A 26,368-nucleotide genomic window follows, 5' to 3' on the forward strand; every position below is an offset into this window, starting at 1 on the left:
TCTTTAGAGTCCTGGTGCTTCCTGTCTTGTTACATGGTTGCAAGACATGGACCCTACTCAGTGACCTCAGAAGAACACTGGACTCCTTCATTACTGTTTCTCTTCAGAGAATCCTTGGGTACTGCTAGTTTGACTTTACTGTATCTTAAATGAGCAGTTGCTCATGGAGTCCCAAATGAGGCACATTGCCAGTGTCAGTTACGGCACTACAGACATGTGGCTTGATTCCCAGAAGGTGATCCAGCTTGCAGGATCCTCATTGTTGAGGACCCGAGCGGCTGGACCAGCCAAGGGGACGCCCACGTAACATCTGGCTGGAGCGGATAGATGGTAATTTCTTGCGGGTGGGATTGGTATGTGTGTCTGCCTAAGAGGTTGCCAACCAGGATCTTGAGCTGTTTTGTTGTGTGGTGGGTACGGCAATGCACTGTGCCAGTGCATGCTTCCCAACTTATATTCTATCTTAGATATCTCATCAATATTTCTTCTTCTACATATTTTTGGTGCTGAGTTGTGTGTAAGTACATAATATGGATGTGTCACTGGAAAGCAGGTATTAAGTACAGTTAAGGTTGTGATATTGCAGAGGTGTTTTAATAAATGTGATTTCAACATGAAATCAACATTCACAAACACATTATGAAACAAACAACCGTGCTGAGAATGTTGAGTATCTGCTGATATTTCCGAAAAGTGGAAATTCTTATCAAAACACTGGTACAATACTGGCAGCACAATGATGTAACTGCTGCTTAGTGGCATTAGTGTCTTAAGTTTGAATCCTGTGCCAGGTTGTTGTCTATTTGAACTCTACCTATGACTACGTGGTTTTCCTCCCTATCTACAAAATCATTCATAATAGTTGATTGGCAGTCCTTGCCGGACCCTCCATTTGTGTGTGTGTGAGTGCCTGTCTTGAACTGGTACCCTGTGCAGCACTTTTCCCCCTTCCTGCACCTGATGCTATTGGGGTAGGCTACAGCCTCCTGTTTTACATTGTTTGTTATGGTAGTTATAGCATTGGCTAACTTCATAAAAAAAGATTACATAGGACATATGAATTACATTTTTCTGGGTTTCACAAATTATATTCAATAGCTAATCTGGCTTGTCATTTTTTCAGTTGTCACAATAATTAATTTACACTGTTTTACGTGAAAATGAGTCTCAAGTGATTTAGACTGCGTGCAGTATATAAATAACAATGCAAACACATCTATATTGTATAGAAATCAAATAAAGTTAACTTTATGGTTACCAGTTAATTTACTAATGTTTTTCAGTTAGTCTCCAGTTTGCTTCATTAGCAACTAACTTATTTTTCACCGAGCAGCTATTTTTATGACATGTGATGCCAGAAACAAAGCTTAACTATTAATCTTTATGTTGATATAATCTATTATAGTAATATAATCTATCTACTGCATTTACATTTATTTATCCAAAGTGATTTACAACATTTGGTTACATTTCTTTTCTTTTTCCAACTACTACTACTACTACTACTCTATAATAAAACACTAAGGTCTATGTGTCCTGATCCTTACAGCAATTTGATTGGTCATATTGTCTCTGGTGACATGATTGAAAGAGGAAGTGCGAATGTGAGGTGCATGATGGGGAGAAACAGCATGGGGGAACACACAGAGAGAGAGAGAGAGAGAGAGAGAGAGTGTCGCCTTCAAAGGCAGAAAGCATAAAAGAGAAAGATACCTGAGATACCAGAGTCTGAGAAGTACACTTTACTGGAACATGCTCAAAAAATGGAGCACCAATGAAGAGAGGTTCAGACACACATGGGGAGACGTTAGGAGCATGCACTGATACAGCGCATTGCTGCACCCACCACATGATAAACCAACTTGGGATCCAGATTAGGACCTGACTGCAGCCATGCAATGGGTGACACCTCAGCACCACACTAGTTCAGATGGACAGCAAAGAAATATACTGAAGGTACATGTAGAGCAAGAAATTGTAAATATTTTTAAATTATTCTGTTACCTAGTGCATCCAGTACTTATATACATTTCTGAGACCTATCTGGACTTGAGTGGTCCATCTTAAGACTAGCAAAATGCCACTTTTTAAGAAGGAAATCTAAAACTCCTCCAATATTCTAGTTGTTTTGGGTAAATGTTTAACTAAATTTTTCATTTACTCTTCCATTCTTCTGCATGAATAAAATGAAAAAGAGAAATTAATTTGATTGAACATGTAATTTCACATACTGTATGTATACAGTCAAAAAATGTCATTCTACCATGTACTGTCAGAAAACAGTAGAATTAAATTAAAGCAATACCAGTGGCCTTTCCTCATAATTGTCAATGTACTGTATAATTTTAACTGGGGGCCCATCTAAACTTGTAGATAATGAAGATGTGACTATAACTGTCAAAATGTTGGCATTGGTATAAGAGTACTACCTTTGCAATGAAACCTATATATTCTTCATAGTGAACTTCACCCTCTTTCAACTGGTACAAGACAACCTAGACTCCATGTTAATATCCTATTAAAGTAAACATGCAGCAGTAAATCCATGTGAACAAAACAGCTTCTACCTTGTCTGAAAGATTTTATCATAATTATGAATGTGAGATTTTATTTCTAGGCCTATGTTCTAACTGAATAAAAGTACTTGGCACACAGTTGTAATGAATACTGCTCTTCTGACATTACCTTGGATAAGTATACAATAATAATAAAGCTTTCTTGCATACATTTTTCATAATAGAAAAAATCTTATACAAGTTATTTTAAAATGCTCAGCTGCCTTGAAACTCTGGCATATTTGGCTCAGATTCAGTGCTCAAACGTTGTCTCTGTGGATTCTATACATTTGCCCCATGTTTGCATCGGTATTTCTCCCACAACCAAAAAACTTGTAGGTTAGGTTAGCATAAATTGGAAGAATCTGAGCTCTAAAATAGGCAGGATTGGTTATAAACCTGTGCCCAGTGCTGCCGGGATAGGCTCCATCTCACTGTCTCTCTGAACTTAATAGGCAAATTAGAAAAAGAATATCTGGAATTATACTGCAGTGACTCAAATGAGACTGGCTATATTACAAGTGATCTCTTAGCATATGGGCAGAGTGGCGGCACTGAGGCAAGGGAGCTGTACCGGCAATCGGAAGGTTACCAATTGAAATCCCATAAACCCTAGAAGTTACTCTACTCCATTGGGCTGTTAATCAGGCCCTTCACCCTGCAATTTCTTCGCCCTGGGTGTGATGTTAATCTGCATCCAAGCCTGCAAACAGGTCCTCCAACTTACAGGGAAAACTTGGGGGTTTGGTGGCAGGATTGGCACTCCAGCCACCGTAAAAAAAACCTCACACTTTTTAGTGTGGTGCTGAAGTGTCACCCGCTGTACCCAATTTAGGTGGTTCGTTGTGTGGCTGTTGTGGCAATGTGCTGTATCAATGTATGCTCCCAAATTCTCTCTCTCCACTTAGCATGCATTATCTGACAAATACTGGCAACGACATATTAAAAAAATGCATAATTTGATAAAAAAAAGTGGCCTATCAATACATTCAACTCTTTACATTGCACTTAAAAAATGAATGTCTTTCATACCATTTAGTAGCTGAAAAAATAAAACCTTTTTTTAGTGGACCTAAAATGATCATTCCAGATTCAGTCAAGGTTAACGTGAAATTAAGTGTAAAAAAATCAGAAATATGATATAATGATGTTGCTGCTACATTAACGTTTAATTTAACATGAATTAAATTGGATTTTCTGTCGTCATCAATGTAAAGGTCTGAGGTGTCAGGTAGCCAGCCTACTAAAATCCACAGCTTACATTTGCTACCTGGAAGTATGGATACTGTATATTGTATGTGGATACGATATTTTGAACTGAAATGGAAATTGCAAATTGTGAGATTTTTGAGACCCCAACAACCTCCCACCTGTGCTGTGTGTCAAAATCCTGTTAATCCAGCCAGAGATTGGTTGTCCAAGTGCAAGTTCACAGGCACTCCTGCGTAACACGTCTGTCGCCCGATGGGTAATGTGGAGAACATTTAAAACCTGTCTCCTCTCTTGTGCAGGAAGGCTATCTGTTCTTATGTTTTGAGAAGGAAGCGACTGCAGGGCAAAGTCATCGTCACTGCTTGCATGCTGCGTGTGTTTAAGTGACAGCTCCCATCTGAATAAATGCTTTGAGAATGTTCCGGTCTTCACAACAATAAAACTGGAAACCTGGACTCAGCTCCTTCTATCTTGTGCAAGTCTGTGACCTACACATCACAAAAATAAATAATGCTTTCATTCACAAGACAAGCATCCGAAATGTGTTCTTTCACAGTTCTGACACCTTTAAAAAATAGTGACTGTGAGCTCCAGAATTTATTTTAAAGACTTCTTCCAATAGCCACTAAAAGCAGTGAAGGAGTGTTGTTCCTACAGGGAATTTAATTCAGTGCCAATCCACATGTTTGCTGTAAATGCATTCACTGGTACTTCAACTTATGCCACGGATAGCATAAGGGAACATTCCCATTGGTGTCTTTAACCTTGTGGTCTAACAAGCTTCACATTCTGGCAAGTGCCACATATGGGATTTTGAAATCAGTCACTATTAATCCCATAACTGTGTGTAAGTGGTCAACTGACATAAATCATTCTGAGCCTAGGAGCATGTGCAGCACGTCCGAAGTAACATTCTAGTCTCACAGCCCCCTAAGAGGTGTATACTTATTCACCCATTGTAAATATAAAATAAATTGCACGCTCTCCTAGACTGTGTCAAACTGCCTGTCAATCTTTAAAGACTAGTTCTGGCATAAACTACACACTTTCGCATTCACTGGTGCTTAGGGTGCCCCAAGTGTGCCGTAAGTGTGATGACATAATTGATTCACAGTAAGGATGTACCTGCAAAGATCTTTAGATTTTAAAGATCCATTTGCCTTGTGAGGCCTCAGGACTGTAAACATAAGACGCTTTGGTCTCCAGTCTATATAACAAAAGGAAACCTAAGGGAAAATCAGAGAAGGCCATCTGCTGAAATACAATGAGCGGCAATCAAGACAACCTTGCTAACTATGCCTCTGTTCATTGGCAGAGTGCATGTAACAATTAAAACTTCAAAATAAAAACCATGAAGCTAGTTACTTTTAAAGGAGCCAACCCTAGATGGGTAGGAATGAGCAAAAAGGAGCAATAAAGGTGAAAACCTTATTATTAAAAATAAATGAATTAATAAGAGCAGAATACTTTTTAATTATGTTCTCCTAATAGGATTGTTTTGCTCATTTTATGTTTTTACAGTTTTATGTTATTGAAAATAAATATTGCAAAAGTCAGACTTGTTTTCATTCTGTATTTCGTTAAAATTAAGAGGCATGGTGACACAGCACTTAGCACTCCTGCCTCACAGCCCCAGAGTCTTGGTACCAGCTGGGTACTTTTCTGGCTTTCCTTCCAAAGGTACTCATGTGCAGTAGTAGTAGGTATTTGCAATATCTGTGCCCTGTGATGGCAACTGACACCATCCTGCCTTCAGCCCAATACTTCTACTAATTCATAGGCTTTGGCCCCCTGTGACATTAAACTATGGATAGATGAATGGTTTACATGAGTAAGAATTTTTAATGCTATTAATTACATATCGCAATGAAGTTTTTGCATCAGATTAACTGAGCTTTTTATAGCAAGCGACTGTATTTAAAAATGCAAATATCCCTTTATGTAAGTTTAATAAGGAATTCCAGAGCACCTGCTGACATTTCTGAGTCATCTTTGTACTGATTCAGAATCTTCGATGAGCTGCATTTTCCACTATTGACAGTGCATCCTCTATACTGTAAATACTGTATTAATATCCAAACTGAAGTTCATCCACCTTCTGCTTTGCATGCAGACTGGCATATGCACATGATATGTTGTTTGTTTTAAGATAAGCTTGTGATTTTTTTTTTTTTTTGTTAGTGAAGAAATCTTTTTATGGTTATACAACATTATTTTGGGTTATACTATATTATGTCTGTGGTCTCTTTGATACAAATATTTTCTCTGAACACTCAATGAATTGTTCTGTTATGTTTTCTTGTATTGTGCTTGATTATTTTGAAAAAAACATTAATTACACCATAACATCATCTAAGTCCACTTAATCCTGAGCAGGGTTACTGGGGGGCTGGAGCCAATCCCAGACAAGAACAATTCCAATCACAGGGTGGACACACTCACACATCCCACACAGACATACACACTAGTATCAGTTTCACATTGCCAATCCACCTAACCTGCATATCTTTGGACTGTGGGAGGAGGCCAGAGCAAGCGGAGGTATCCCACGCAGACACTGGGAGAACATGTAAACCCCATGCAGGGAGGGCCTGGGATGTAACCCTGGTGGGCTTACTGTGAGGCAGCAGTGCTACCACTGTGCCACTCCACAGTGATTATATTTTGGAGAAGGTAGGTGTATAGAACAGAATGGCATGTTTTGATCGAAAAGTTTAAAATGTTCCAATAAAGGTGAGTTATATGCTGGAATAATCAACAGCAGTGCTATTGCACAACCCTAGTTTCCAGTAATAGATCCTTAGCCCAGTCACTGTGTGTTTGGAGTTTTTTATGCATTCTATTCATGTCTGAATGTCTTTCTCTAAGCTTTCGGCTTTCCTCCCACATTTCAATGACAAGCTTCTGGGTTGATAAGTGACTCTGAATGTGAGTATGTGTGCCCTGTGATGGACTGATGATGACCCATACTGGGCTGATTAGAGCCTTGCTGCCTGTGAGAGAAAATGGATGAATGGACTGTGTAAAAGCACTCACTGTTAAAGGCACAGTTTAAAGTCAATCTTGACTGAGCATTCTATACAACAAAAACAGCATCCCTCTAAAAAACTAAAAAAAAAAGCTCTCTGCAGCCCCCCTTTAAATGTTTAATCTGTTTAATCCAGTCTGGGTGGCAGGGTGCCAGAGCCTATTCCACTGAAGATATAAAATTCAAAAATAGAGATCATGATAACTGTACAGCACTCTGACTATACATATTCATGTGTATTCATCTTTTTTTTATAATTTCATTTAGTAATCAACAATGTAGGTTTTCTTGTCAGGGCAGTGCATTTCACCCTAACTCTTGTCATGATCCTTAAAACAGTTAAGGTTCAAAAGAAATAAAACAGGGATAAGAGAAAGTTGAAGCTGGGTTTAACTTTATTACAGTAGTTCCAAAGTGCCACACACTAGAATTATCAAGAGACAACTGAAGATAAGCAGAAAATTAGTACTAAAGGCCAAACCTAAGGGTATGAACATAGCAATCCTAAGCGAGTCTTCAGCTCTCTGTTAGCAGCCACACCACTTTTTTCTTGTTTGTCTATCTTATCTTTTTGATGTGGTTAATGTATTTCATTACTGCAAGCATTCTTTCTTTTTCTTTAAGGTGCATCTAATAACTGTTTGCTTTTTTTATTGATTTATTTATATATTCTTTATTTATGTAATAATCAGGTATCTAATAATCTCTTTGCTAGACAGTAGAGACTCCTCTGGGCCTAATTCAGATATGGTCTGCGCTGCCCGATTTTCAGGTTCTAGACATATTACACTGCATGATTTAGAAGGGTCATGTGAACTGTGAACAATATTGCGACATGTTAAACTGACATTTTCCAGCTGCCTGCTTTTTCCTGTTGTTTTTTTTTTTTTTTGGTTTCAGACTAATCAAATTAAATACACAGGACAGTAATTTTTTATGACTCTGTGTTCAAGTAAATGGCTACTAAGAACATAAATGTAATAGACCAAAATGAAATGAAAAACCATCAGACTAGGTATTTTGATTTCTTTTAGTCCTGCGGTGTGTTCTGTTCAAAGTGGAATGCCTGCTTCCGGAAGCTGTGGGATTTATAGATAGAGGACTGGAAGGGGTGGAGTCAATTGTTCTCACTGAGTGTCCTCTTTGAACTGCAGATGAAATACAAGTGGAGACGGCTGGTGGCAGCACCCCCTCTAGACTTGGGGTGGTAGTACATACCTCAAATGAGATTCATAGACCTCCAAGCGTAATAACTGTTGGGTTTTAATTCTTACTTTTGGCAACCTGGAAATGTTTCTCTGATTAGGAAATACTGGCTAAAGTTAACACTAATATTCACTCTGATCTTTATGTCATTATTTTGTCATTTGTTTTTAATTTGTGGCACAGCTTATATACTGCATGTGACAAACCTATAAAAATAACATATTATACATACCATGACATAACAAACCAACTTAATCTATTTAAGGGTAACAGTGAGCCAATGCACCACTCGACACAAGGATGAGGTACCAGTCCATCACAAGGCTTACTCTCACACTCACACATGGCAGATTTAGAACTTCCAGTTAACCTAACATAATCTTCATTGGGAATGTTAGAGGAAAATTGGAGTAGCTGAGGAAAACCTACAAAGATGCAGAGATAACATGCAAACTTCACAGACTCAGTGACTGAGTGATGGATTTGAATTCAAAATGAATCTGTGAGGCAGCAGTGTTGCCCAGATTTAATGGCTTGAAAAGTTGCAAAAAGCAATATGGTGGTTTCAGTATTGTAGCGTGAGATGTAAAGCTTTTTGATACTGGCTTACTTGGACCTTTTTTACATTTAACACAACTGGGTTACAGGAAAGCTAGTGGTTAACACAGTAGACTTCAAATGACACACTTGCTAACTTCTCTGTTATCCTAACAAAATCATCTCACCTGGCTGTGCATTATACACACATTTATGCTATACTGTATACTAAATATTTATATATTAACAGAATTTAAACAATTGCATTAGAGTGTCACTTATTGAATACCTTTGGACAATTTTCCCTGTAGAAAGGCACTGGATAAATTGAATGTTGCTAATGCTGTAGTTCACGTCTTGTTTATCACCTTTTCAAGGTTTAAGACTTTTTTGATAAATACAAAAAGTGCCTGCACAAAATGCTCCAGTACTCTTTCTGAAGGGGGTTCTTGCCTTATCAGTGGATGTATTGGTAAGGTATGAGTTAGTGTTATATTTATTTCCAAACTATAAGCTAACATATTATTGGAGCATTCATGATATTCTGACTGCAAATGTGAATATTAATCTAAATTAATATATGCCATGTTATCGCAAAACATAAGGACGTGTAACTAAGATTTTAGGTTTTTACAGAAACATCATAAACAAGACATTATTTTGTGTTGTGGCAGATGGCCAGGGGCCTTGCCTGGTTGAGACACCCTTCTGATGATAGGACCAGGGGAAAGGACATGTCAACGGCAATACCTTCCCCGGGACGCAAAAGGGCAGCCCCCCTGGTTTGTATCAGGGCCACGGGACTGGGGCATGGAAGCTGAATTCTGTTGGGGACCATGGCCACTGCCAGGGGGCGCTTGGACAATCCCAGAGCCTTGGACTGCAGCACTGCTGCCATACCAGGAAGTGCTGTCAGAAGAGAACTCCGGCACACCAGGAAGTGCTTCAGGAAAAGCATCAGGGAGTACCTGGATTACATCCAGGTGAACTATAAAAGGAACCACCTCACTCCATTCAGGGAGCCAGAGTCGGGAGATGGAGGACAGAGCCTTTGAGTGGAGGGGTGAAGGTGGCAGTGAATAGAGAGAAAGAAAGATGGGACTGAGCTAACTGTGCACTGTGTTGTATAAAGGCTGAAAAGCACAAATTATACGGGTGTGTGTTGGGACTTCTGTAGTTTTTCTGTCTGTGTCGGGGCTTGTTAAATTCCACAGTGTGTATTATCGAATGTTCTCTTTGTTTTTGTGTGAACTATTTTGCTTTGAATTTTACACGATCTAAAGACCCTTAGATTGGCAAGATTTTTGTGTTCGTGTCATACTCAATGCCAGAACCTTTTCAGTAGCCAAAGAATTTTGGAAACATTGAAAATCATAGCTACAATTACTGTTTTTATAAATTGACTGGTATCCTTCATCCAAAATGACTTACAAGATCCACAGTAAATTGTTTAGAAATATGTCTTTCACAGTTGGAACACAGGCAAGTTAAGTGACTTGCTATGGGTCAGACCAGTTTTGTAGATTCAAGTGCAATATTTTAGACACTACATCATATAACCTGAATTTGTCAATTAATCTAGAATGCACATTTTTAGGAGTTGGAATGAAGCCTAAGTACCTAACGTACATTTGAATGGGCAATCCAAAAATCCTGAGGCCAGATTTGGGTCATATGAGCTGTAAGGCAGCAGCACTCACTGTGCTGTTTGCTTAAATTCACAGAAACTCCATTGTCAAAGAAAGTGCTCCTCTCAACAGATTAATGCTTGTTGATAGCTTAGTAAAAATATTCAACTACGACAGTATATCCATGCTCAGCCCGTAAAATAAGTCTGCTTCCTTTTCTCTGTAGCAGAACAGTTTTAGTCAACAATCTGTGACATGTCTACTGATCATCGCTTATAAAATGTTTCAGTTTAACAAAGTATGGATCAATTGCTGTCTTTCTTTTTGCATCATTAGCCGAAACAAGCATGCCTTCTAGCTATGACAGATTAAATTAAACAATGTTTGATGTTTACTTATTTCTCTTGTTGAAGTCTACACAACACACCTCTGCTACAGATGTTTGCACATCTCTCACAGATCGCCAGCACTTGAACAGACAGATGATTAACTCTAAACCATTTTAAGAGTCATTTCTGAATCCAATTTTGACCTATTAAAGGTGGACTTTTGTATTTTGACAGCAGCAGTTTTTAAACGCTTCAGATGTCAAACAATAACGGTACCTAGCCAATCTCACTGGGTTTTAAGTTTGAGGTGCCAATCAACTTGATTTATATGTATTTATATTTTCATGATGTGAGATGAATATATGAGTACTAAGGGAAAAGCCAACACAGAAGAACGTGTGAACTCCATGAAGACCATGTCTCAGTTGTAGTCTGAACCCAGGCTTCTGAAACTGTGAGGCAGCAGCACTAAACATTGGAGCACTAAGGCAATCACCATTAATTGAGTCTGTTAAAAGGCATACAGTACATCTTCTTGTTGAACCATATTTTTTAGTGGTAGGGAGAAAGGTATGTACTGTGGGAGGGGATGTTTGAGTTACTCACTGTTGTGCTGTGCAATTGCTGGCTCAATTGCATCTGCTAAATCCTCATCAGCTAAACCACAATTAGCTTCTAACTTAAAAGACCTCTCTGAAAAATGTAGCTACTCTAGCTTATTTTGTTCTTGATTTATATTTTGCAAAAAGTAACAGTAAAACAATGTCAAAGTGTTTGGGTACCAGAAGGTAAACCCTTGTAAAAGAAAATAGACAATAGGAAGGTTGGTGAGTCCAAAAAGATTTCTTCAATGGCCACAGTAAAATTAATGCTGTCTTGGTAAGGAGTCCTGGTTTAATGGTGTCAGGTGAGGAAAATGCAGGGTTTAAGGAGAGTTTAATATTTTTCTTCCAGGTTGTGGTCTTCATGGCTATAAATGGAAGAGGAAAACAAGTGTCATTTTTTATGCACCCTTAGTCCCCATTAGAGATGCACTCTGCTTATGAGTTTAGAAGAAGAACTGATAGATAGACGGCCAGAGTTAATATAGTGGAAATATTTTAATGGGGTGCTACTCATATAAGTATTCATTTGTGGAACTAAATAAAGTGCTAATTGACAAGAGTGAGAGATATGGAGATATTAGTCCACAGGAATGAGTGGAAATTAGTGGACTTTTTAAACAACTGACTAGATTGGAAGGCTTCAAACAAACTTGTTGAGCATGTGAAAAGAATAAGAAAGAAACACTGAGTTTGCTTTGATTCATTTATTTTTCTGTTCAGCCTTCAGAATTAACAGCATAGAGGCTTTGATTTTTTTTTTATTTAAACACAGTGCAAGATTATTGTTTGATATTTTTGTTGGTCTTTACTTAATGCCCATTGATGAATGGGCACCACGTCCAGGGTTTGTTCCTGTGTTTTGACAAATGATGCCACAGTTGACTCTTGCTTTCTCCATCCTTGCACTAGAGAGGTTAAATGCAGAAAACTGATAAATTTGACTTGACTAGTATGATGGCTCATTTAGTCTACTACAGATTTCTTATAGTTATGAGTAGGTCCAAAATGAATTCTGCTTGCATTGCATCATCATTTTTTCTCAAGATCTCCAATCGTTTTTATAATTTTAAATCATTTTTTTGTTTCATCAACTTGTTTTTGAATTTTGTTTTTATTTATATTTCACAGTCTTTTGTCGTATCTTTAATGATATACTGGTGTCGTACAAGTTGCTATAAATGCCTCCCTATAGTATATTCACATGGGTATATGCATTAGTATGGTAACACACTAGACACTATGTTACTCAAGAGTGAGGGATTGCAGTGATTTCTTGTGGGAAAATTACCAAAAAGATGAAGGACCATCTCTCTTGTGAAAGTGCTTTTTTTTTCATTTAAAATTTCTGATTCATAATTAAGGTGTTATCTTCATTACAACTCTTGTATTGTCCCTTTATGAAAGTTCTTCCAAATCAAAATCTCTGCCCTTCAGAAAAAAATATTAAAAAATGTTCATTCTTATTCACGTCCTACTCCAGAATCTAATGCTTGTTTCTCTTAACCTACTACAATGGAAGCGTCTTATTTTAGAGAACTGAGAGGGTCTAATCTGTTAAATGGTACCATAAATCATATATTGTTATATGCTTCTTCTGGCACCCATGTTCTATTTAGCTGTTAGTTGACTAATTGACCGTAGCCTGTCTATTAATACATTGTGTCATGACTCTATTGATCTTTTTAATTTTTTGCCGCAGAAGTATGATCAGCTGTATTTTCTTCTGGTGGAGACCTGTTCTTGATACTTTCAAACGCGAGATGCATTAATTTTTATTGTATAAAACGTCCACTGCAATGCCATACTCAAAGCATCTCAAACTTTCATTTATTCTATCAACACTATAAATCACACATAAATACATATAGGACCACCCTGGTACTTTGCCATTCAACTTCAGTGGAATAGTCTGCATACTTGAGCAGCTAATTTTATAGGAAATGCATGTATACTTAAAGGAGGGTCATGCAGTGTAAATCTCTCTATTATAAAAAAAATCTTGGAAGGCTTGGAAGGAAACGATACATGATTTTCTTGGAGACACTTTAACGGTCTCGCGAGACAAGGCAGTGGGACAAAAGGACAGCTGCTTCACAGGCTTTTAAATGATCGACATGCAGTGCAACAATCAGAACACGCAGCTCAGCAGCAGCAAGAGAGCAGCTGATCTGACCGCATCTCCTTAACGTGCGTTCAGCCAACTGTTCACAACGTGAGCGGCAGAGACGCAAAGTGGCTGGTGTGCAGCATGCCCCGGTAGGGTGGAGGGGGTAGGTGAGCGAAGCAAGCAGGGGGCACTGTCCCCTAGTATATAAAATTATTAAATGTCAGTGCATTCTGTTGTTATTGGTATTGTAGTCAGATTAGCTGACTGGATTATCAGAGCATTTCAAAAGTGCTGTCTATCTATCCATCTATCTATCTTTAATAGTAGCTCACAATAACATTGTCATAAAAAATTGAAGGCCCTGCCCAAGGTGCATTGCTGGAACTCTTACAGACGTTTACCTCTCTCCAAAAGGAAAATTTCTGCAGAATGTTAAAAGGGGATATCAAGCCAGGGAGGAAAGATCGCTAGTAAAAAGACTAAATACAGCGTGTTTTTTTCTATTGTGGTTTTATTATTTTCAAAGTTCCCGGACATTAGTGCTCACTTGCCTAATGATAAGCTCATGTTTATATTTTATGACACTTGTGTGCTGACTTTTGCCCATACAGCTACACCTTTTCATTCTCTTGCTGCATGTCCCCAGTTCAGCATCCAATTATGACACTTGACACAGTCAGCTTTTGCAGGTCTTTATGTTCACCATTAAACTGAAGCATGCACGGAATATAAGAGGCTCAACCAAGTCAAATAAAAACAAAAAAACAATTGGATTCTGACTTTAGGGGTCATCAAGGCAATCTATGGCTATTAAAGAGATTTTTTTGAGTTGCCCAGAAGTAAACCCAAGGCTTTATCAAAATCGTCACCATGTGCCTGAGCTCAACGAGTTTTAAGGTGGATTTGGATGGAGAGCACATAATGGGAAGGCAGACAGATTCACAAGAAGAAGAGCAAACGTAGGCATGCAAGCAGAATGTATCTGCGATGTTGCTTTGGTTAGAAACTGGTGGACGCTGTAGCCACCTCTGCCTGTAGTGTTGGTGCTGCCTTGTAGTTTTTAGACTAGACTCTGCACTTCTGCTGTACATTTTCAGTAGTATGTGTTTCTGTGTCCTCTTGAAATACAATTGCCCCCCACCTATAAGCCTTGACTGTACCTGTACTATGTTCACAAACCTGTTCTCTTAGTTTTGGTCACACATCCTGGGTGGGGTCACTCTGTGACAAATATATTTCAATTCTAATTAGCAATTTAAATATGCTTTGTTCTACAGAAGCTCATTATTGTTTATTTAGCCACAGGGCTGCTTAGGAGTGCCTAGCTGATAAATATTTCATACACTAGAGCTGCAGGATTTGAGATACAATTCATGAGATTTACATTTTCATGATTATTACCATTTTGTCTTTGTTTTTGTTGTGTTTGTTTTTACAGCTGTTACAGTGACTGCTCACAAAAAGTATCTCTTTAATCGCCTTGTTTTACTTTTAACAGGGATAATGTATATAGATATGGGTATTATACCAAGGCTGTCTACTGTACATAATTCAGTTTGATACCTTTTTTGACCTTGCACATCTCACCATAGTTGGAGAAAAGGTTGTTATAAAATGATTTTTAACCCATGATAATATGTTAAACTTAGCTAAGGAGGGTTCTTGTTTTTTCCTCAATGTAATAGAGACTCAGGACCTCCCAGCCCTATATATGTAACCTTTCTGATACAATTGGGATTTTATCTGCATCCTGTGTTGTATTAAGAAGAGTTAAATGACCACTTGGGAGACGTATTTCTTCAGCCTTTTGACCTGGTGGGTAATGAGGTAGATGACACCCCACGATATTATTCCTTTATAATAGTAAGAGGTATAGCAGCATGGCAAGGCCAGCTCACACTTCACATATTAAGTCTTTCCATTCATGATAAGGTCACCGTTAAAGATACTGTGGAGAACAACTCTTTCTCAGACACCCACACAATTAAAGCACACATCTTGCTCTAAGCAAGGAATTTAATAGTCAACTATCTTATATGCAGTCTAAAAACACAAATGGAATATTCCATTACACCCAGTACTGAGAGGGGATAATAGGCAAGCTTTTAACAAATGGATTATTGAGCTTATTTATAATTGTAATAATTGGGCCTAATTAATTGCTTAATTTATTAGACTTTTCTACCCCTAACAAATATATATAACACAGATGTAACATTTATTTTGGACTGCTTTTTAAAGGCTAAGAATATCCTCGTCTAAGAATGTAATGCAATTAACCCAAGGCCAATTTAATACAAGGGAGTGTCCTATATTTTTTTTTACTTTATTTTAGAACAAAAAAATTATTTTGAACTTTAGCACACCTTTTTATTCCTTCATAAAGAAAGCCCTTTGGTAAAGTAGAAGAGGTGTACTTTTCTAAAGACGTTTTAGTATGTTAAGCTAAATGTGCTTTTATTAGCAGGGGCAATTGTTTCACAAGTATACAACTGTCCCATAGCATCTTTAGGAAGCATCAAGCTACCTCCCCTGGGAACTCCAGTAAACACATAATAATTCCACTGAACAAAGTGACCTTTAGTGAGATTCAAGCAGATATGAAAATTGAATGAATGAGTGTCTAGATTGTTTGAACTTGATACAGTACATCATTAAGCTAAAACAAAGACTAATTGTATAAGATGGCTGGTGAACATTTTTAGGAAAGCATGATTTGGGTGCTTTGTCTGAGGCCTCACAGCTACGAACTGAGTGTAACCTTTAATGGACTGATGTCCCATCCACTAGAATTTCCTGCTTTGTGCTCCCTTTAAATTCATATTGCAAAGACCAAAAATGAAAAAAATTTATGAATTTTTCTTCAGACTTTTGAAGTGTTCCTCTACTTGTCTGTTAAATACAGAGATGATCTGCTGGACCACAGTGTCAACAATGCCAGTTCCAGCTGATGCTCCTGAATGTCCTCCTCACGCGAGGGAACAAGGCTAACCACTAAGACGGGGCTAACCAGACTGTGAGATGTGTGTATGTTCAAGAATCTACAACGTTGATACCAGAGACCAGAGAACGCTTGACAAAAATGAAGCCCTAGACTGTGACAGAACTCAAAAGATGACTAGGCAACAGCTGATAACCAAAAAACATACTATCACCAAAACCTAGGTACAAAACGATTAGCAAAAGCTGGAGGCAGAATTACTATAAGTTGATAACTGCTAAGAACTCACACACTGACGTTGTTCATGTTGGAATCCTTAACCTTGGAACGCTGCACAGAATACAGTGCAGGGTTAAAAGCGAAGCATTGAGACATGGTGCGTTGTGTCTTCTGGTAGTCAAGTACCTAACAATGGTGCAACACAGTTACAAAATACTGAGGCTTATAAATGGCGATGTGGCAAATTCAAAAACTTAATAAAACTCTTTTAGATTGTAGTTACATTGCTGGTACAAAACGCCCATGTTTTAGTATTCCTTGAAATTTAAAACCTACAGATCACCACAGGGCAATGGAACAAATGTATTTAAAGCAAATAAAATTAAAAGGTGTCCAATGTCAGCAGTTTTCAATTTACCCAGCGTAACCGTGTCACTCGAGATGCACTCGCTACTGGTGCCCTGCAAACTCATAATGGCGAGTGTTGGTTCAGGAAATGGAACTGAAGTTTTGAAAGCCCTACAAAAGAGTAGTAATAGCTTTGCCACGTGTGCAGAATACAATGAAATTCTTACTTGAACATCCAACCAATAAGTAACACGTGCCCGATCTTTGCACCGTGATAAATAAGAATCTGTTAAAATACAGATGTTCGGTTTATGTAACGGAAAACAAACATCACCTTATGTAATGTTTTCCATACCCTTTGTATTCCTTAAACAGACCAGGTTGCCCCCTTGGTTCCTTCCCATTATTATGGATTGCATTGAGCCACACAAACAATAAAGCATCCTGCTGGTGCCTCCTAGTGTACCAGGATTTCTTTTGACCCAGTTTTTCTGTTACATCCAGACAAATACAGCAGCTATTGCCAGGACGTCTTTTATCAGGGCATCTCAAAGCCAATTCCTCTGCTTTACCTCGTTTAACTGCCTGTTATTCTAGTTCTGGCCATGTTCTTTTCTACTTCATACTGTAGCTTACTCTACCCTGAAACTATTAACCTAAAGGGAAAAAAAATCCACATATCCATGAAGCTGTTTGTCATGGTGTTGTCAACGAGCAGCACTATATTAAAATAAAGATGTTTGAGTGACAGATAGTTTCTACTTTATTGTTCTGCCAATAGTTAAAGCTTTTCTAGTTGCTGAAAGAAATATGTGTAGAACATTATGTTAAATGTAACAATTTACCCCACCATTCCCCATCTATCCATATTAACACATTTTGCTCTTTCAGCAGGTTACTACTTGTCAGCCCTGGTGGAAATTACTAGGGTTGTGCACAAGCTTAGCAACATATTTTATTAGACAAAAATGCAATTCTTATATGTGAAAATGAACAGAAGATTTTATTTATTTTACTAAAGTACTTCCTATCGTTATACTTTTTGTTTACAGTAATGATGTTGAGTGCTAGCTGTAAATCATGTTACGAAATGGTATGTAATGTTATTTTACGATATATGTAATTAATGTATGTCTTACATATTGAATTACACAGAAATATAAAAGGATTACATTTTAATACTCCCAACCCAAAGACAGCTCCTAATCCTTTTGAGCATCATTTCTGTAAGTCCTTCACATGATTGTTTGTGAGGTAATGCATTATACAGTAGGTCAGTTTCATGCTTAGTGTAAACAGAACAGTAAATAAGTAATGTGTATCAGGCAAAATGGTCCTGTCAAGTCTGGCATCTACTTTTTCATTTCTTAAGTAGACTATAAATGCTAACATATGTCATTTTAATATTGCCATTTAAGCACCGATTTAACTCTCTTTTGATTTCTGATGCAAGGCACCGATAAATGATTTGGGAGCAGCGTGCCTTTATTTATTAAAGACTTCACTGTAAACAATCAGCATTGTGCCATGGCAGTTTGGAAGGCTGCAAAGTTTCTAATTTCCTCTTACATTGACATATACAAATAAAGGAACTAAAGCATGGTAAGTGACATATTTTTGTCTCATGACAAATGGTAACCTGACACTATTGAATTACTGAACTGTGTCTGAGAACTAATGAGAAAAATTTCCCAAGGGAATCTTTATCTATTGCAATTGGAGAGCACCTTGGGGACTTATTCAGAGTCTGTCACCTTCTCCGTCTCATTGACACTCAACTTCTTTAACGCTATTACTGAGTGCAACCATTTCACTTCACACTTCACAATTAAAAGAAAAAAAAAGAAAGTGAATACTTCCATTTCTTACAGTAAAATTGCATATATAGCACATAAGTACTGTGCACATGATGGGAATAAAAGGTTTTAATAAGATAAATTGGTGAAAATTACTCCAAAAAGTATCTCTTTTGTATTAGATTAAGACATCAAATTATAATATTTAAAATCTATAGACCAGCTAAATCTAAGATGAAAAAATCAGCAATTGTTGTATTCTGTAAGAATGTATGAGTAATAAAAGTTAGCTTTACAACTTAATATGAAAGAAAGTACAGGCACCTTTTGTATTAATGAAAATGTGATTTCCGCTCCCATTCTGTGAAATGTTGCCAATGTGTAGGACTTTTTTTCTCTCTCTTTCTTATGAACTGCATTATGGAGAAAAAGTTATAAACATTAAGTGATCTTTTTGAAAGTGGGCACTTGATCGTCTGACATACAGCAGGTGCTGAATATAGAAATAACATTAAAACCTCTTATTTTTAAAGGTAATTTAGATTTAATATCATTCAGCCACTGATCTTTGTTTCAGTTAACCTTTGCAGAATATTCTTTAGTTTTTTCTCTTTGTGAATGTTGCTATAGTGACCTCTGCAGGAAACTGTAAAATCCTGGAAGTATGCCCTACTGTAAAGTACTGGCTGGCCATTAGCTCTTGTAATTTTAAGGACATACTTTACTGTGGTGCCAGTGGCAGTTTTATGTTGTTGTTGTAAACATCTGTTCAAAATATACATGAAGTTAATTACTGTTCTTGATGTAAATACAATTTTCTTGATAATAAACACTTTAGTGTTTAAACAGTTGGAGAGTTTTAAATGTGTATTCTCTTTAAATGGAAAATTTAAAACGCTTCATATTTTTACAAAAATATAACATAGTGTATATTTATAGAACAAAATAAAAACAATGAGAAGGTGTTTTCTTTCAATATTATTAGCAAATCTAATACCCTTCTGGCACGCTTTGTAGGATCTTTATTATTTTGGGGACTTTCTTTTACAGTTTTCATTATAAGCTGCTACATTTTCAGTAATTTAAACTTTTTGTTTTGGACTTCTATTATTAGAGTACCACCAAGAGTAGATCAATTTAATGTTTTATCTTTCACTTGTAAATGGCGCACTAGTACAATGATTAGTGCTGCTGCTTTGCAGAACTAACACCCCAAATTTGAACCCCATAGTTGTATGTGTGGAGTCTGCACATTCTCTCTGTTTCTGCACATCACTTGAAGTAGGACCAGGAGAAATCTGATCCTAGAAATCAGAGAAATCTGAGGTGGCATGGCGATAGACTGGAATCCTTTCCAGGACTGTTTTCTGCTTTGCATCTAGTGCTGCAGTGATAGGCTTTGGACCCCATTACTCTGGCCAGATTTAGCAATTTTGCAAATGAATCGCTGACTGATTTTCATTTGGTATGCAGCAATACCAAAATTCATTTTACATCAAATGAACAAAATTATAAAAGATGCATATTTACATATACAGCAGTAAGCTCTGCTGCTCATGGTTCCAGAGTTCCTGATTCAAAGCCCTGCCCAATCATTATGACATCAGTATGCCTGCTTTATTTCGATTTAAGTGTTCTTTCTGTGGTTCAAAAACATTTGTTAGATTATTTGGTGACTGTTAAGTCTGGTCAATATTTGTGAGTTTGACTTTTAGTGTGAGCATGTCCTATGATGGATCAGTGCAAGTGCTTTTGGGATGAATTCAGTCTCCTGTGGACTTGAATTTACTTAAACAGGTCAAGGAAACAGATGTATGGTGACTCTTACTTTGAGATGGTACTAACTGGTCTTGCAACAAGACCCATTTCACAATAAATATATATGAAGTAAATATATTACTAATATATTAATAAATATATTACTTCATATAAATATGAAGTAATTCTAATAGTTAACACCTTAACACATATGTGTGCATATATATATATATATATATATATACACACACATATATATATATAAATATATATATTCATTGCATTCGTAGTCTGAGTCCCGACCTGATTGTATGGGTGGTTACCTACCAGGTAACACATGTGGTTGGTCTGCCATTCGGCAAATATCCACCATGGTGCCCTCTTCAGTTGCGAGAAGCAGATCATGGAATTTTGCAGAGTTTACTCTCAAATATATATATATATATATATATATTTTTTTTAATGTAGAGATGTCAGGTAATTAAAAGGAAATACTCTGGGCATCTCTCTCCTAGGAGGTTTCGTTTTGCAGATGTGCTCACCTCGCTTGTGTATTAGCGGTGGGAGGAAAAGTAAAAGGGATTCTGTTTTGCCGATGTTAGCAGCTAAGTGACTTTGTCTCTTTTCTGAGGTTTTGTTTTGCTGACGTGTTGGCCTCACTTGTGTTATTAGCGGCTAAGCGAGTTTTCTGTTTCCTTGGAGGTAGAATCGTTGCCCCAAATCCACCTCTCACTTCCGGGCCGGACAGACAGACACACACACTTCCCCGTGCAGATGTTTATATATAAGATATGCACACATCTGTGTTAAGGTGTTAAGTATTAACATTACTTCATTGTTACTGTTTGCTCTAATTGTAATTAAAAATGCTACTACAAGACAACTGAATGTTTCTGTTGTTTAAACAGAATCGAGCATATGAGAGGAAGATCTATAATGTTTAAAAAAGTAAGCCTGGTACAAAATACAATATAGTTAATTATCATAATTATAATTAAACAAAAACTGTAAAACGGTCTTGGTGCCTCTAACAGGAAAATAAATATACTAGGCCCCTTTTTGTATTGAAAAGTATTAAAATACTGTACAAGTGAAAGAACAATTAATTAAGAGTTAAGATTTTAAGGAGGTATGGTGGCTACATAGTTACTCCCTCACACCTTCAGAGTTCTGGGTTCAGATTATGACCTGTCTAGGTATGGTTAACATGCTCATCTCATACCCATGTGAGGTTTGTCTCCAGGTACTCCAGGTCCTTCCCCAATCCAAAGAAATGAAGTTTAGACAATTATAAATTGGCTGAGTATGAGGGAGTGTAAGTATGTGCATGAGTCCCTGCTGGGATTTTCATGATCTTGTTTAGAATAAACAGTTTTGTCCGGTATATTCACCTATGTTTATATTCTTTCAGACATTTTGTGCTCAATGTTTTAAAGAATTAGAATCTAATGTATCATATTTTAAACGGATCATTATGCTAACAGTAACTATACTGTATAAGCTCATGTGAAATGACATTGCATTCTTGACCTGTGGATGACCCCGCATTAAGGTTAGAAATGTTGCTTCATTGTACAATTAGGCTACGTAGTGACAGTCCTTTACTCTATCGTTGTGCCTGTACAGAAGACACTGCTTACAGTTGCACCTGATATTTGTCTCTTGCAGTTTATCCTGTGAAGACCTCCTAAAATGTTAGCAACCATATTGTGTCACATACTGAATTGCAAAATACAGTATATGGTTGAGGAATGATTTCTGGATCATTTCAGGTTTATGGTGCTGCTTTATTAGGTGAGACTAAAGCCCCTTTCTGGAGGGTCACACTAAAAGCAATGGTTTCTTTCCCTAGACATAGTTTTGAGGATAAAAATACCAATGGCATTTGCTGTCAGCCAAGGTTGGGGTGATATGCCACAAATGCATTATGGGCCACTACAATAATAAAACATAAGGAAAATTTAAGAAAGTTAGAGACAGACTGATAAGAGATGAAAAACCTGGTCTGGACCATTATATGCCACCCAAGAAGGCTTTAAGCTGTTTTTCTGCTACTATTAATACCCGACTAAAACCATATTTACTGGGATTTCCTCTGGTGTGTAGTGTCAAATTTGTATCTATTCAAAGGTCATACAATTCAGTTCAATAACCAAAAGTCTGAGAAAGACATCAGGAGATTTCATGCTAGGGAAGGGAAAGACTTTTTGATAAGGAAGACGGACATCTGCTTTGCAGTGTGCCCATAGGCTACCAGAAGACACAATTATGTGGTGATTATGAAACTTGACTGCACTGATGACCTTGGAGCTGCCATACAAAGGACAGTCGAGAGATGACAAAGTGTAAGACTGGTCAGAATAGACATAAATGCAAGAGTGAAATTTCAATGTGGATCAAAGGTGAACATCTCTGGTATAAATGGAGTACCTAGCATCTTTAATTTAAGCATAAAGAGGTGTGTAGAGGTTTGATTCATTTCTAGTGTGTGCCTTTCAGTTCGCCCATATACGCGTGAAAATGAAACTGCAATGAAAACAAAGAACTATTTTGATTGATTAAAGACGGTGGTATCTCTTTATACATGTTCAAGGAGCAAAGCTGTGGGCCAGACTGTCATAATAGAGTATAATCCACACTTTCTGAAATGACAGTTTGAATATCTTTGCGATTAACCTCAAAGGGGCAAATGAGAATATTGTTATGTAAATAAAAAGTATAATCATATATCCAGGCTCAGTGAAGAATGGATAATGGCTGTCAAATTATAGCACATTCCAATATCCTACTTTTGTGGCATGTAGTGTGATAGCTGTGTAGTACTTCATAAACATCCTTCTCTTATTCTTGATCTGTTAAGCATGCCCATTGTCTCTCCGAAATCTAGAAGGAAATAATCTTGTACATTATACATGCTATCATGTGCATATGTACTTTCCATCAAATGTTTTTTAACATATGTGAAGAAGTGGAATCTCCCAGAAGTAACAGGGACTACTAAGGAGGTACTGAAATGTTTTGGAAATTGTAGAGGTAGAAGTATTGCTTAGATTAAAGAGGCTGAAATCAAACAGATCACCAGGACCAGGTAATGTTTATTCTCAAGTGCTTAAGGAGATTAGTGAGTACATTTATAAAACATTCACACGCATTTTTAGAAAACCACTTTGCAATGGGGACATTCCTAAAACCTCGAACAAACCTGGTACAATGACAGCACTGCTAAAAGCGTGCATGGAAAAAAGAAAAAAATCTCATGTTGCATAATGCACATCAGTTACCGGGTCATTTTGCTCAAAATGTGAAACACAAATGCTTTTTTGCTAAAATATGTTTAAATAGTTATTGCCAGAATTACAAGCACATACATAAACAGAGACTGACAGGAGTGACTTTTTGAATTGGCCAACTGATTACGGGGAAAAGGTTTATCCACTAAGGAATGACTGAAACAAAAGAAATGGTAGATTCTGGAATAGTCAAGTCAAAGTCCAAATATGAATCCCACTGACATGCTGCGAGAAGATTCAAAATGGTTGGTCATGCAAGACACCCCTTAAACTTTAAAGAGGTGAAAGTATTCTGCCAGGAGAAGTGGGAAAAACTTTCTCAAAGTTGCTGTCAGAGATTGGTAGACAGGTATAGGAAACACCTACTTGAGGTTGTTTCTGGCAAACGGAGCAATTCCAGTTATTAGAGCCAGAAAACTAAGGAGAGCAGATGCTTTTTCTCTGCAATTTTTAGCACTGTGCAACCTTCAAGCTTCCCAAAACATGCAGGTTCAATTACAATTTTCAAAAACATAATCCGTATATGGCAGCTCCTCTTTACTGCCATTCTAACCTGACACTGTTCACAGAAGTCAATGAAGATGCTACAGTGTGGGAAGACCACTTCATCTTTTACTTCATTACTACTTCCACTCTTTTTCTTAACTCATGGTTGTGTATTTTATGTATATGTTAAAAAAACTAAAAAATGTACTTTTATTTCCATAGCATTTATGCAATTTATATTTCAGCTTGAAGATGTATTATCTTCTCAGAATCTTTCTGATCTGTTTCACTAATTAGCAACATATAGTACATTCTTTGTAGTTATTTTTAAATCTTTTTCTTTTCTTGTTATAGGAACACAATGAACATACCTAAATTAAAGGGCATTTAAGATATGAAGGTTTCAAGCACACCTCAAATATTACACAAAACCAAAGCAAAGATCAATGATTTATGTTGTGAATTCTGTGAAAAAAACAGTTTAGTTTAATAGTTCTGTCTTTATTTTCTAAATATATTCTTAAAGGAGAAATAATCTAAAAGATAATCTTAAAGTAATGGTATTTTAATTTGGCCTTTATATTTTTTCTTTCCTTTTCCAACTCTTTCATAAGCGCTACATATATTCTAATTTAAATGTTGTAATTTAATTTGACAACCCACTAGCCTTGCTTTTAACTAATGCACATTTGGAATAAAACTTCACCCGCTAAATCTTTTAAAGTTTCAATTTCCCTGAGAAAGAGAAAAGGTGATGATTCAAGGTCAGTTGATTTTAGCTCAGTTTATAACCATAGCCTGCAAAAAATGTGATCAGACACTTGTGACCTCCAGATTCCATTGTTCGAAAACACACAATGTGCTTTTGATCAATAGCATAACCTTTTTTATACATTCTGTAAGGTCAGCATATGTTTTATATCCAACAGAAAAATATTAGTTGGCTGGTGCCAGCAAAAGATCAGTTTTGACATATCATATTTCCATTTCCTATGAGACTAAAGAAAGTCCTAACAAATATACTTTATTTAGCCTTGTGAGTGGATGGATGATGCCTTTACTTCTATAGTATTACACATACTATACACATGTGATTTTTTTTCCAAAGTGGGTGTATCAAAACATGGTTACTCTAAAATCAAGGAATGTTACAAAAGCTGTACCAGTCTGGACAGTGGCATGGGCAAACAGCACTGAGATGAAATAATAGTGTTACCATTTTAATATGTAAAGTGATCATTTCCTACCTTCAGTAAACAGACAAAACCAAATTTATCATTTTGTGTGGCTAGTATTAAAATAAGTTTGCTATTAATTACTCTCAAAATGGGTTTGAAGCAACTACCATAAGATTTTCACTTGGTGTGTTACAATGTGTGGAATATTACTTTGTGACAGTCCGAGTTGGCTCCATGTTCCCTGTTCTGTCCGTAGCCATAAACCGAGATGTGCCGGGCAAATGAGGACACACACTTACAGCAAAGGGTAGGTGCAACAAGTGTCAGTGTTTGCATTAAAATCCAAACAAAGGTCTTGAACAATGCAGTGCATTCTTCTTAATAAATAATTTAATAAAAAATGCATGTGATTGTGGAGGTTAAAAAAATTCTATAAATAGATATCCTTTAAAATTGAGGTTAAAATCCCAAAGCAGGAAGCCATTCTAAAATCTCAGTACCCAGCGCCTCTCTAAACTGACGTCTCCTCTGCTTAACCTGTATGGTATCCTGCAGAGAGAGAAGATGTCCTGCTGACATGCACAGCCAACCTCTTCTAAAGGCTTGGGTCCCTGCTGTCCCACAGGCTCCCAGCACCTCCTGCTCCCGCTGCCACTCCTAGGCCTTACACAAGAGTTGGCATCGGGCTACTCCAACTTCCCTAGAAAATGCTGAGCCAAATGGCCCTCTTCAGCCCCCAAGTGTCGGCACTATGCTCCCCCAAGGAGCTCTCCTCCTTCCTCAGAGAAGCTTCCTGCCTCCTTCTTTCAGCACCCCAATCATTCTCTCTTTAACCTCCATATATTTCTTTTCTTTCCATTCCCCATCTTCTTTCTTTCTGTTCTCTTATTTCTTGTCTTGTGCAGGCTCCTTTTATCTGGCCTGATTGGCACGAGTGTGAATGAGGCACCTGACTGACGCCTGCTTTTTCATGTGTATGTTCAATCAGCCAAGCACCTCACTCCACCATGGAGTGTGCACACCCACTCCCGATTGGAGCCCACACTTCCCAGGACGTGATTACTTATTTAAAGCCTGTCCAACGCCACAGACAACTTATTACACACTTCATAATTCTGCTCACATTTTCATTGCTGGCACTTATT

Source organism: Polypterus senegalus, chromosome 8 (genome assembly GCF_016835505.1).
Source record: "Polypterus senegalus isolate Bchr_013 chromosome 8, ASM1683550v1, whole genome shotgun sequence".
Taxonomy (NCBI): domain Eukaryota; kingdom Metazoa; phylum Chordata; class Cladistia; order Polypteriformes; family Polypteridae; genus Polypterus; species Polypterus senegalus.